Consider the following 14,807-nt stretch of genomic DNA (forward strand, 5'->3'; position numbering starts at 1 on the left):
TACATGCATTCATGCTTCATCAGAGCCGTAGCCAGGGTTTGGGTTGGATTGTCGAGAATTGTACTATAATTACACCTACAAACGCAACCCATTCAATACACTACACACAAACATAAACAGAGACAGACATGTAGCTGCTTGTGAAAAACATTTAAGATTCACAGTTTACAGACAAGGTCTGAGCTATCCAGGTGTGCATGCTTTTTGCTCATTTTAAATTAGTGTGGTGATGCAAAGTGCTGGTGATGCAAATAATTGGGTGGGAGGAACTGCACCTGTTCTCTGTCAAGCCCCATTCACACTGCCAGTGTCTCACAGCGGCATTCATCTTCACACAACATACACTAAACAAACCAGCAAAACAATATGTGTTGACGTTTTCCTGCCTTACAGTACAGTTTTGTTTTATTTTTTTCAGTAAATGTGTTTTTATTTTCCTCTTGTTGTAAAGCACATTTGACAACCTGGGTTGTAATTAATAGTGCTGTATAAGTAAAATTGCCATAGCCATTTCCAAAATGTCAGACTGAATTATATATGCAGATACTCAAAGGAGGAGTTCTTGTGCCCTTGCATTGATTACTGCAATCTCAATAGAATTGGGTCAAGTATAAATATCCTCTTTCTCTGATCTCACCCACCCCGGAGCTGCTGAGGGGAGCAACGGTGTTTAAAAAGCTCAGCCTTCACAATCTTGTCAGAATGCAGATGAATGGAGATTAATTGAAGACCGCCTTAATAACACCTACAGGCCACTGTGAGTATCAGGTCATACCATATGGCCTAGTCAACGCTCCCTCTGTATTCTAGTGGTTAATGAACAAGGTTTTCTGAGACTTCTCGCTGTTCTAGTCAACACTGATATCCTCATTTTCTCAGCGACAGGGAGGTCCAGCAAAACTCCATCCATTTGCTGCCTTCTCATGTAAACTCCTCCTCCCTGGTCAAGCTAAATTTTGACATAGGCAACCAGGAGTTTTTTGCCATCAAGCTGGCAGTGGAGGAGTGGTGCCACTGGCTAAAGGGTTTCTGTCACCTCTTTTTAAATTACCTGTTGTCTAGGACAGTGGTTCCCCAGCCTGGTCCTGGAGCACCCCCAACAGTACACGTTATGGATGTCTTCAGTCCTTTCCCAAGGACTCGAGTTGAGAACCACTGGTCTAGGGTCCAAGGTGGATACCCTCTCCCGGCTTCATTCTGACTTTTCCCAAATTTTCTGCTTAAGAAACTGAAATCTTGCCTGAATTTACATCCCTATGATTACCAAGCCTATTCAGTGAACCCTGGATGACCAGATTATTGAAGCCACTATCACAGAACCAGCCTTGCAAGGGTGCACTGGAAGGATAAAAAACACTTTCACCTCACTGTGGCTAACTCTGCTGTTTTCTACGTACTCTGTCCTGGGAAGTGGTCATCTTCGCATCCATCCGACCCTTTCACTCCTACAGAATCAATACTAGTGGCCCAGTTTGTCCCAAAAAGTTCAACTTTCATTATCATCGAACAGAGCAATCCTGCATTACACGTAGCTTTCATGTGTCACTGTTGAATCCTCACCACACTTCTCCCCCTCCTTCTACCTCAGAGGAGGATCCAGCCTTCACTTTAACATCTGTAATGTGAAATAAATACTGTACATTGCTTAATAAAACGATTATTCAATGACAATTTGTCCTCAACATTTTTAATAACTGTTTTATGAAAGCAATGTTCATGTGCTTGATTTATTCTTCTAAAATCTTGAAATTTATATTACTACCTTACCTTACATTGTGAAGGGTTTGGCACTTATAATTTCATCAGCGAACCAGCATTGCCATGCCTTAATTTTCCTGCTACGCCAGTAATAAGTCACATGGGATTTAGAGCTCAGGTGATAGGCTCATATTTGCTCTGTGGACCCATGAACAAAGATGACAGATTCCAAATAGCATGCTTCCCGAGGGTCTTGTGCCAGTGGAGATATATGGGAATGCTAACAGCTTTCTCTAGGTTTTATAGACCTCAGTGACTATTTTGTGTTCTACTGTATGGTGTATGCAAATATATAAGTGTGAATTTTCTGGCACACTTATTTGGTCATATTCACACATGCACAGTTAAATCATAACAGACTCTGTGTGACAATAAGGCATGCAACTGAAACAATAACAGATGAACTTACATATTAGCATGCAACATAATGTCTGTGTGTTACATTCAGTGGCATAGCAAGAGTCTTTTTGTCAACTGAAATCTAAGCATCAATTTAGATTGTAATGGACAGCTCAAAACGAGAAAAGATAATATATCCTTCAGTTTGACTGCAAAACGTCTCAAATGTATTTGCTCCATATTAAGAGCAATTACAAAAGAAGCTGTGTGGCCCATTTATGAGCTGGAGACTGCACAGTCCCATTTCACAAAACATTATAAAACAGACTGATTCCATTTACACTAACTAGGCCTACATCATCCCTATTATCATAACATTTATCACAGAGAGCGAGTAGACAGCACATAGTAGCTGCAGAAAAAACAGTTTGTGAGTTCAAATCATGTTTCCTCTGTGTGAACTTGTTTTCCTTCCTCAGCGTCACGGCAACATGCATCAGCATCTCCATGGAAACTGCACATCCTTAATGTTCTGAAAGGCTGCTGGTGATATTCTGTGTGATCAAGCATATTCAAATATGAACTACAGGTCTTTATTGTTGCTGTATAATTTATTATGTTCTGTGTAGCACACCCCTGTTGAAAAAAACAGCATATGCTGGTTTAAGCTGGTCATGTGCTGGTCCTAAGCAACTAGCTCCAGCTCAGGACCAGCTTAAACCAGCTCATGGCCAAGTTTAAACCAGCTCAAACCAGCTGTCATGCTTCAAAACATACCTAACCAGCAGGACCATTTTTATTCAATTTATGGCAAAAATCTGGCAGCTGTGTTTGCCAGAACTTTACAGTTAAATACAGGGACAATGTTACAGGTATTATGGGATGGCAACTGTATTTTGTCACTCTTTAACATTTAAATAAACCATTCTTTCAACACTATTAAGTACAAAGTAAATGTTAAACCTAACCCTAACCTATAACACAAGGCAAAGGGAGCAATGGAAGGCTACACAATGACTACACAAGTTCCACCAATTGCTGCCAATAATCAGAGGGTAATACCAGGGTAGTCTTGTGTAGAATATATGTCAGAAGGTCTTGTCCATACAGCAGTTTATTCTGGTCAACAACTGCTTACTGTGACAGGGAAGACAGACTGGCTGGCATGTAAAGCATCCAAGCACAGTTCAAGCTGTTCTCAGTGGCGTTTAGGGGGGCAGTTGTCTGAGACAGATTAAACCACACTGTGGAAAGAGTCCGGAAGAGTATTTCAAATAGTGGTGCATCTTTTAAAGATTTGTCACAAACCTTGCATTAATAGAAGCACTTGCGTTATGATCTCAGTACCTTGTAAACAGGACTTTGTTTCCAGATTGACTGATTAAAAACACCTGTGTTATTTAAAACCATCCAATCAGATTATGAGAGCCAGTGTCCAGCACAGTTTAGCTCCATCCCTAACCAAACACACCAGGAAAATCTAACCAAAGTCTTTAGGATTACTTGAACATTATAGATAGAAGGTATAATTAAAACAAATAGTATATAATAAATAGTCAATGTAATGCCTTATTGGACACAATAATAATAATAATTAAAAAGTTTTCATACTTTTAAAATGAATTTTAGAAACAGATTTGCACAATAGTGTGCAGTAAGATACAAACCCGATTCCAAAAAACTTGGGACACTGTACAAATTACGAATAAAAAAGGAATGCAATTATTTACAAATCTCATAAACTTATATTTTATTCACAATAGAATATAGATAACATATCAAATGTTGAAAGTGAGACATTTTGAAATGTCATGCCAAATATTGGCTCATTTTGGATTTCATGAGAGCTACACATTCCAAAAAAGTTGGGACAGGTAGCAATAAGAGGCCGGAAAAGTTAAATGTACATATAAGGAACAGCTGGAGGACCAATTTGCATCTTATTAGGTCAATTGGGAACATGATTGGGTATAAAAAGAGCCTCTCAAAGTGGCAGTGTCTCTCAGAAGTCAAGATGGCAAGAGATCACCAATTCCCCGAATGCTGCGGCGAAAAATAGTGGAGCAATATCAGAAAGGAGTTTCTCAGAGAAAAATTGCAAAGAGTTTGAAGTTATCATCATCTACAGTGCATAATATCATCCAAAGATTCAGAGAATCTGGAACAATCTCTGTGCGTAAGGGTCAAGGCCGGAAAACCATACTGGATGCCCGTGATCTTCGGGCATTTAGACGGCACTGCATCACATACAGGAATGCTACTGTAATGGAAATCACAACATGGGCTCAGGAATACTTCCAGAAAACATTGTCGGTGAACACAATCCACCGTGCCATTCGCTGTTGCCGGCTAAAACTCTATAGATAAAAAAAGAAGCCATATCTAAACATGATCCAGAAGCGCAGGCGTTTTCTCTGGGCCAAGGCTTATTTAAAATGGACTGTGGCAAAGTGGAAAACTGTTCTGTGGTCAGACGAATCAAAATTTGAAGTTCTTTTTGGAAAACGTCATGTCATCCGGACTAAAGAGGACAAGGACAACCCAAGTTGTTATCAGCGCTCAGTTCAGAAGCCTGCATCTCTGATGGTATGGGGTTGCATGAGTGCGTGTGGCATGGGCAGCTTACACATCTGGAAAGGTACCATCAATGCTGAAAGGTTTATCCAAGTTCTTGAACAACATATGCTCCCATCCAGACGTTGTCTCTTTCAGGGAAGACCTTTCATTTTCCAACATGACAATGCCAGACCACATACTGCATCAATTACAATATCATGGCTGCGTAGAAGGAGGATCCGGGTACTGAAATGGCCAGCCTGCAGTCCAGATCTTTCACCCATAGAAAACATTTGGCGCATCATAAAGAGGAAGATGCGACAAAGAAGACCTAAGACAGTTGAGTAACTAGAAGCCTGTATTAGACAAGAATGGGACAACATTCCTATTCCTAAACTTGAGCAACTTGTCTCCTCAGTCCCCAGACGTTTGCAGACTGTTATAAAAAGAAGAGGGGATGCCACACAGTGGTAAACATAGCCTTGTCCCAACTTTTTTGAGATGTGTTGATGCCATGAAATTTAAAATAAACTTATTTTTCCCTTAAAATGATACATTTTCTCAGTTTAAACATTTGATATGTCATCTATGTTGTATTCTGAATAAAATATTGAAATTTGAAACTTCCACATCACTGCATTCTGTTTTTATTCACAATTTGTACAGTGTCCCTACTTTTTTGGAATCGGGTTTGTATAAATATAAAAAATAAAATTGCACCTCTCACATCACTGCCTCCTTCAGCTTCTGCATAACAGCAATTACCATCATTTAGCTTTCTAACTTGTGGCAAAGTCCCTGTGAAATCTAGCACTTGTTGTGAATCAGGAGGATATATTATACCCCTATATATCTCCTCAGTTTCATTCAGGTAACACTGTATGCACACAGCTCATGGGCTATCTGGTTGTTTGTTGCTGTTATTTGCTGTTTCTTCCATTGGGTTACCTTGTGTAAACATATCTTTTTTCCTTAGCATTTTAATTTCAATTTTATTGATGTTTTATTGGTTGTCTTGTTTGCTTCTTTTTTGTTTTCTTTTCTCATTTTAATTTCTGTTACATTGTTAAGCACTTTGGATAGCTTTGCTATGTTTAAATGTGCTATATAAATAAAATTTACTTACTTACTTACTCCACCAACCTGCAAATACACCTTGCAGTTGCAGACATTCTGGTGTATAGAAGATTCATTACAATAATCTTTCAGCAAATATGGCAAGGTACCTTGTGGTTAACCAATTAACAGGTTAGATTGTTTTTCATATTAATGAAAGTTTCATGTTAATCTTTTTTTTTTAGCTTAATATTTGTAAATGACTGCAGTTGTCAAAAGAACAATGTCTCCAACTGTTTTTTAATTGATTATTGATTTCATTACTTTTGTGGTTGTTTTTATTGCTTGTTGTTGTGATGCTTGTGGAAACAGCAACATGAGTTTACTGGTAAAACTGTCACGACACAGAGCGAGAACAGATGAGGGCTGGGTCCAAGATGCAGGTGAGTGCTATTTATTACGAATAATACCAAAAGCCAACACGGCAAAATAAACAAAACCAAAACATAACATCAACAGATCTCAGAACATGACGCAGGACAAGAATCACGGGAAACAAACATACGCAATGCAACCAGACAGAACATCGGGAAATGGGAACATATATAGTCCATGGTAATGAGAATCAGGTGTGTGTGTGTAATGAGATGCCAGGTGTGTGTGATCAAACAGGTGTATGTGCATAATCCAGTGAATAGAGTCCGGGGGAAAGGGGAATAGCGACCTCTAGCGGGGAAGGGCAAACCTGCAGCCCGGCCTCATGACAGTACCCCACCTCAAAGGAGCGGCTTCCAGACGCTCCATCCGTGATCCGTAGGGGGGTAGAACGGCAACACCGGGGGAGGGATGGTGGGCCAGGTCCGTGTGGAGGCAGAGAACCGGGAGACAGAGGCCGAGCCGGGTGCCAGGGCGGATCCGGAGGAATGGACCAGGGAGGCTCCAGCCCCACCAAAACCCCAGCAGACGGCCAGGGTGGGACCGGAGGGGCGAACCAGGCGGGCACTAGCACGCCCAGAGGTCCGAACAGAGCCAACAGCTTGGCAGGCAGCCCCGATGGTTCCGGCATGACTGAGAGCTGGGGTGGAACCGGCGGAACAGGGAACTCAGGTAGAGTCGGCAGAGCAAGGAGCTTGGATGGAGCTGGCAGAGCAGGAAACTCAGGTGGAGCCGGCAGAGCAGGGAGCTTGACTGGAGCTGGCAGAGCAGGAAACTCAGGTGGAGCCGGCAGATCGAGGAGCTTTGATGGAGCTGACAGACCTGGAAGCTCGGGTGAAGCCGGCAGAGCAAGGAGCTTGGATGGCGCCGGCAGGACGAGGAGCTCGGGTGGCACAGGCAGGGCGAGGAGCCTGGGTGGCGCCGGCAGGGCAAGGAGTCTGGGTGGCGCCGGCAGGGCAAGGAGTCTGGGTGGCGCCGGCAGGGCAAGGAGCCTGGGTGGCGCCGGCAGGGCAAGGAGCCTGGGTGGCGCCGGCAGGGCAAGGAGTCTGGGTGGCGCCGGCAGGGCAAGGAGCTTGGGTGGCGCTGGCCCAGCCTCCTGGCCAACCGTGAGCTCATGAATGGCCTCCTGGCCCTGTGGGGCATGGGAGGCTTTCCTCCGCCTCCTCCTCCGTTTCTGAGAGCGGAATACAGCGGCAACTTTGGCTGCCACAGGGGTGCAACTGCGGCATCCTCAGCCATCTCCGCTTCAGAAACCTTCTGAGCGTGCCCCGACGCTTCAGGAATCTTGTGAGCGGACACCGCCGCTTCGAAAGCCTCGTGAGCGTGTAACGACGCTTCGGAAATCTTGTGAGCGTGCCCCGACGCTTTGGAAGGCTTGTAATCGGGCACCGCCGCATCGGAAGCTTCGTGAACGTGCATCGCCGCTTCGGAATCCTCGAGAGCGTGCACCGACGCTTCTGAAATCTTGCGAGCGTGCACCGACGCTTTGGAAGGCTTATAATCGGGCACCGCCACTTTAGAAGACTTGTGAGCAGATACTGTCGCTTTGGAGGAACCGCGAGCGGTCAATGCCGCTCGCACCGACATCAATGAAGGCTCCCACACACTGCGCCTTAGCTCCAAACACTCCAGACGTGGACCAGAGGCACTGAGCGCGGCCACCGCCATCTCCGCCACTAACTCCACTCTGAACGTTGAGCCGCTCAGCTGTAAAACCAAGTTGATGTAATCCTCCAACGACTTCTCTGGTTCCCAATATGGTACCCAAGACTTGAAGGATTCCGCCAGACCACCCCAGAAGAAGACCACCAGGCTCTCCTCATGAACCTCTGACTGTCGAGCCAATTTGGTGAACTCCCTGGCGTAATCCTCCATGCTCCGATCTCCCTGGCGGATGTTAAGCAACTTCCCCGCTGGACCCATTTCAGCTGGTTGCATTCTGTCACGACACAGAGCGAGAACAGATGAGGGCTGGGTCCAAGATGCAGGTGAGTGCTATTTATTACGAATAATACCAAAAGCCAACACGGCAAAATAAACAAAACCAAAACATAACATCAACAGATCTCAGAACATGACGCAGGACAAGAATCACGGGAAACAAACATACGCAATGCAACCAGACAGAACATCGGGAAATGGGAACATATATAGTCCATGGTAATGAGAATCAGGTGTGTGTGTGTAATGAGATGCCAGGTGTGTGTGATCAAACAGGTGTATGTGCATAATCCAGTGAATAGAGTCCGGGGGAAAGGGGAATAGCGACCTCTAGCGGGGAAGGGCAAACCTGCAGCCCGGCCTCATGACAAAAACACCCTTTGGTTGCCAGTCTTTGGTAATTTTACACTGATGCTGATGTCTTGACTCACAAGAATAAGATGTAAATGTAAAACACTTGATTTTGATAGTCCACATTAGATATTCTACTAACTATAAGTCAACTAGCAGTCATTAGAGTATTAATAGACTCTCTGCTTAATATCTTGAAACGCTTTATTTTGATAGTCCACCAACACACTTTCTAAAGACTATTAATACAACTGCAACTATGTGTCAACTTTTCTACTAACCTTAACCCAACCTAACAGTCTACTATTACTTTAACGAGTGACAGCTGACAAGTAGCTGTAAAGTTAATTATAGGTAGTAGAATGTCTAAAGTAAACTATCGAAAAGTATAACCAATTTGTATTTCCTAACAAACAAATATTAAGAAATAAGGAAAAGAATGATAGATTTATTCTATCATCACACACTATTTGTACACCTTGTGTTTCTCCGATATTTTCTGGACTGGAAGTACAGATTTATACCAAAACAACAACAAAAAAACACATTACCTGTAGAAAACATGAAACTAAAAAAAGGTAACACTTTATTTTAAGGTGTCGTCGTTACACGTTACATGTACTTACTATTATAATAACAATAAATGATGCATAATTGCATACTAGTAACCCTAAACCAAACCTTAATCCTAACCCTAACCATATAGTAAGTACTTGTAGTTCATTCATATTACTCAGTACTTAAATGTATAATTACACTGTAACAGGGACACCTTAAACTAAAGTGTAACCCAAAACACATTGATGATACTAAAAACACATTAAAGAAATAAAAAATGTATATATGGCTCATACAGTGAGAAAACCCTTATTACATGTTTTGCTTGTTGTTATTATTGTTTAATTCAGAAAGAGTATTAATGCTGCTTCACACTACTTAAAAACCTGTAACAAACACTGTCTTCCAATGTTACGGATGGGTGTGTGTTAACTCACTGTGTGTGTTGGTGTTTGTGGAGGCAGTGTGAACTAGTCTCCTGGTTGTTTATGCAGTGGCTATTCACCAATACGCTCCCACAAACATCTTTTTAAAGTTTGTATATGTGTCTGTCACCTCCTAACTACCCTGTGTTGGCACTTAACATAAGACACTGCTTGTGTACATGCTGGTGTGATAGATGAATCCTCGCATGTGAAGGGTAATCCATCTGTGGTCTGAATTGTGGTCACAAATTATGTAACAGAAAACTGTTGGAGCAGTATTTAACACTGTCAACACGTCATAATGCTTGTACCTTACATAATCATACTCAAAATGAGTTAAAAACTGAATCATGGTATGTATGTGGTACATGTGGTTCTCTGTGATGAACTAATGTAAGAAGCATGCATGCATTCCTCCACAGTGAACACATATCTGGGATTCATGACAGCATCCGGCTTTCCTCGGCTGTCTCTTAAGATGATCGTCTTTTCATGAATTATGAAATGAGAGAGCAAACACCAAAATCCTGCATCAATGCAATGATGGGATTCTTCATTTTTTTCCCAGCATGTGCAGAAAAGCACTCATTAATTGAAGAACATGCCTATGTTTAGACTCTCTTTGACTATAGTGATCACACCTACGCTGTCTGCAGTGTTAGATTCATCCTCCACTGCTCTTAAGACTCACGTCTCTATCCACCTCCTCTGTGATGCTGGCTGAATATGCTTGTGCAGGAAATGAAGATGTTGTTGTAAGGTGCTCATGAAGAGCACTCTATAAGCTCAAAGGCTTAGCGCCCAACAATTAAATCTATCATTGTGTCATCTGGTCTTAACGCTTTTACAAAGAATTTTTCTGGAGCAATTCACTCAAGAAATTTAAATAATCTTCATTACTTATATTTTATCAATGGATTTTATTTCTTTCCATGGAGCACAAAAGGAGTGCAAACTGGATTGAAATTAAAGCACAATGGAAGTATCAGAAATATCAAAAGTATCACTCTTGTGTAAAGTTTTGCTACTCGCTGAAAATGTAATTCTCCACTATAGCTCTCAAATGTTATTCTCACATCCGAGTTTGCATATTGAAACTTGGCACGTCATGTTTAGTTGTGAGCTGGGTGGGAAAAGGATCACTGTCACCAGCCAAATGTGGGTAATTTTTCACAGGGGCGGGTAATTTTGCTTTATTTACCAGCCCGATGTGTCAGACGACTTGTGTTGGTTTGGCATTTGACAATAAAATGCGTTCTTGTTGAAGTAATGTATTTAAGTACTGACTAGCAAAGGCAGAACCGGGTTCTTGTTCACTTCACATCTTGGTTCTTGAGTTTAGTTTTTTTTTAAGGTTTTTTACATTTTTTATTCCACACCTATCAAGATGTAATGCTTTGTACATGAATCATTTTCATATATGCAGTAAATTATGTTATTTAAATTCAAAATTCTAGAATAAAAATGGTTGGCTTTTGATATTTGAGTGGCTGGCATTATGCACCTTGATGTGCCAAGTGAACATATGTGAGTATGTGTGAGTGAGATTTGAGAGTCATAAAAGACAGGAAGATTATCAGTGAACAAGTTATAGTTCTTCTATCAAAAGCTATTGTATTAGAAGACTATTTATGGTGCTTTTTGAAGCATCACCACCTACTTTTGTTGAATGGAAAGAGCAGCTCAGACATTTGTGCTTCTGTAACTCATAACACATGATCAGAAAATCTTTAGGATTTATAAATGATGACAGTTTTAGATGACCTATTATTTTAATAATAGTTTTTTAAGCTGGCTGACTATGAGTCTAAGACTTAGTGTTTGAGAATCTAATCATGTAACTCCCTAAAAACACTTTATGAAGCTCTGCAAGTCTGCCGCTTCAAATGCTCAAGCTCATTAAAGTCGGATGGAGTCTGATTGACATTCAGTGATTTTATGTTTCATCAGCTTGCAATCGTTCCTCTGTCGTTATTGTTATTGGTGTGGTGTGAACATCCCCACATCGAATTTGAATGACAATTAAAACTTCATAGTTATCGTCCTTGTTATGAACAGCCCAGTAGACTGTGAGAGTGTCTGTCTGTGTGTGTGTGTGTGTGTGTGTGTGTGTGTAATATACTCACCTGAAACATCTGTTGTGATGACAACACTGAAAACACATTAATACAGCACGAATATGTTGTAGTGCACTACACAAGCTCCCAGCTGCCTATGCTCCGCTTGAATAAAATATTCATCAGACAGGCTACGCAGGCTATGCAATCTTCTTCATGACTGCAATTTTGAGCAGAATCCAGCTATGCTTTCATGAATACCAAAATTACTCTTTTTTTTTTTTTTTTAAATTCCAATTTATTTTTCCTCAGTCTTGTTTGAGGGCTGAGACATAGTGCCTGTGTTGAAAACAAAACAAAAAAAACTCATCCCAGATGTGCAGTTTTCCTTCTGAGATGCATGCATGCATGTACTGATGTTAGAAGAGAGGACAAAACATGTCATTTAACAGGATTAAACTCGCAGATATGCTCCAACCAGTAGGTTTATTAGATATGCCTCCCTCTTGCCATATAACAATGCTTTATTTCCTAGAAGCTCATGGCATCCCTGTTAACCACAGTGCCAATCAAATAAACAAGGGCCTCTGAGAGCTGTGTATGTGGGGCTGAGCAGCTCCAGAAGTCAGTGGCACTTCTCCACAGCAGGAAGACACACACAGACAATTACACTAATTCATAATTGAAATTAAAACAGTTAAGGTTTGGAACCGACAGCCTCGTGGGCAGACTTTGCTTGCTGTCAGTTCTCGGTACTGTTTTGTCTCAATTCACTTGTTTAGTCTGATGTCACTGTTTCTGGGTCAAAATGCTCCTTCAGATGCCAAAAACCAACAACGAACACTGCTCATATACACTTACTTTTAAAAGCTCAGCTTAAAGTTGTGCTATATGTAAAGAGTACTCATAAATGCTGAGAGTGTTCGCACTTCAGTGTTCAATATGTCGCAATTTAACAGGCAGAGAGGAAATCACCCAAATAACAAATCTTTAAAAACTGTTACTGAATTACAAAATATCTGATCACAAGAAAAGGGTGCACAATTTAAAAGAAGAAAGCCCTCGATAGAGAGTGAGAGACAGAGAGAGCGAGGAGAGAGATTATATATTCATGTGTGTGAGAGAGAAACAGCCTTGTGAACTCAGCTATGCATAGCATAAACACAGGAAACCAGAGAGATGCCGACATCTGAAGTCTTTTAGATAAAGCATTTTAGTACATTAACTCTTTAACCGCCATGCGCAGAAGAAAACCTGCCTAAGGAAGCCCTTTGAATACACTGTGTGTAAAATAAGGAAAAAAATAAGTCAAATTTAATGAAGTGAGGACTACGTTTCAAAAAAGCCCATTTTTATTCAAACCCCATTTTATTATAAACAGTTTAAAGGGTTAGTTCACTACAAAAATTCAAATTACCTCATGATTTACTCACCCTCAAGCCGTCCTATAGTATATATGACTTTCAGATGAATCCAATCTGAGTTATATTTAAAAACATCCTGGCTCTTCCAAGCTTTATAATGGCAGTGAATGGCTGTTATTTTTCAATAGTTCAAAATTAGTCCAATAAAGCACCATCCATCCTTAATAAAAAAGTCCCTCATATGGCTCCGGGGGGTGAATAAAGGCCTCCTGTAGCAAATCAATGTGTTTTTGTAAGAAAAATACCAATATTTAAAACTTTATAAACAGTCATTTCTAGCTTCCACTAAATACGTGCGTTCACAATAGGACGCCGTTCCAGCGAATTACATACAGTATCTCACAGAAGTGAGTACACCCCTCACATTTTTGTAATATTTTATCTTTTCATGTGACAACACTGAAGAAATGACACTTTGCTACAATGTAAAGTAGTGAGTGTACAGCTTGTATAACAGTGTAAATTTGCTGTCCCCTCAAAATAACTCAACACACAGCCATTAACGTCTAAACCGCTGGCCACAAAAGTGAGTACACCCCTAAGTGAAAATGTCCAAATTGGGCCCAATTAGCCATTTTCTCTCCCCGGTGTCATGTGACTCGTTAGTGTTACAAGGTCTCAGGTGTGAATGGGGAACAGGTGTGTAGGCTATAAGAAGATTGCCAAGACCCTGAAACTGAGCTGCAGCACGGTGGCCAAGACCATACAGCGGTTTAACAGGACAGGTTCCACTCAGAACAGGCCTCGCCATGGTCGACCAAAGAAGTTGAGTGCACGTGCTTCGCGTCATATCCAGAGGTTGTGTTTGGGAATCAGATGTATGAGTGCTGCCAGCATTGCTGCAGAGGTTGGTGGGGGGGTTAGCCTGTCAGTGCTCAGACCATACGCCGCACACTGCGTCAAATTGGTCTGCATGGCTGTCGTCCCAGAAGGAAGCATGTTCTAAAGATGATGCACAAGAAAGCCTGCAAACAGTTTGCTGAAGACAAGCAAACTAAGGACATGGATTACTGGAACCATGTCCTGTGGTCTGATGAGACCAAGGTAAACTTATTTGGTTCAGATGGTGTGTGGCGGCAACTAGGTGAGGAGTACAAAGACAAGTGTGTCTTGCCTACAGTCAAGCATGGTGGTGGGAGTGCCATGGTCTGGGGCTGCATGAGTGCTGCCGGCACTGGGGAGCTACAGTTCATTGAGGGAACCAAGAATGCCAACATGTACTGTGACATACTGAAGCAGAGACTGGGCCGCAGGGCAGTATTCCAACATGATAACGACCCCAAACACACCTCCAAGACGACCACTGCCTTGCTAAAGAAGCTGAGGGTAAAGGTGATGGACTGGCCAAGCATGTCTCCAGACCTAAACCCTATTGAGCATCTGTGGGGCATCCTCAAACAGAAGGTGGAGGAGCGCAAGGTCTCTAACATCCACCAGCTCCGTGATGTCGTCATGGAGGAGTGGAAGAGGACTCCAGTGGCAACCTGTGAAGCGCTGATGAACTCCATGCCCAAGAGGGTTAAGGCAGTGCTGGAAAATAATGGTGGCCACACAAAATATTGACACTTTGGGCCCAATTTGTACATTTTCACTTAGGGGTGTACTCACTTTTGTGGCCAGCGGTTTAGACGTTAATGGCTCTGTTGAGTTATTTTGAGGGGACAGCAAATTTACACTGTTATACAAGCTGTACACTCACTACTTTACATTGTAGCAAAGTGTCATTTCTTCAGTGTTGTCACATGAAAAGATATAATAAAATATTTACAAAAATGTGAGGGGTGTACTCACTTCTGTGAGATACTGTAGGTCGTTGCCGCAGCATAAGCTTGTCTCGAGGATGGCTTGCGGGTGAGTAAATTACGGTAATTTTCAATTTTGGGTGAACTATCCCTTTCAGAAATAAG

The sequence above is a fragment of the Barbus barbus genome, assembly GCF_936440315.1.
Source record: "Barbus barbus genome assembly, chromosome: 14".
NCBI classification, from domain to species: Eukaryota; Metazoa; Chordata; class Actinopteri; order Cypriniformes; family Cyprinidae; genus Barbus; species Barbus barbus.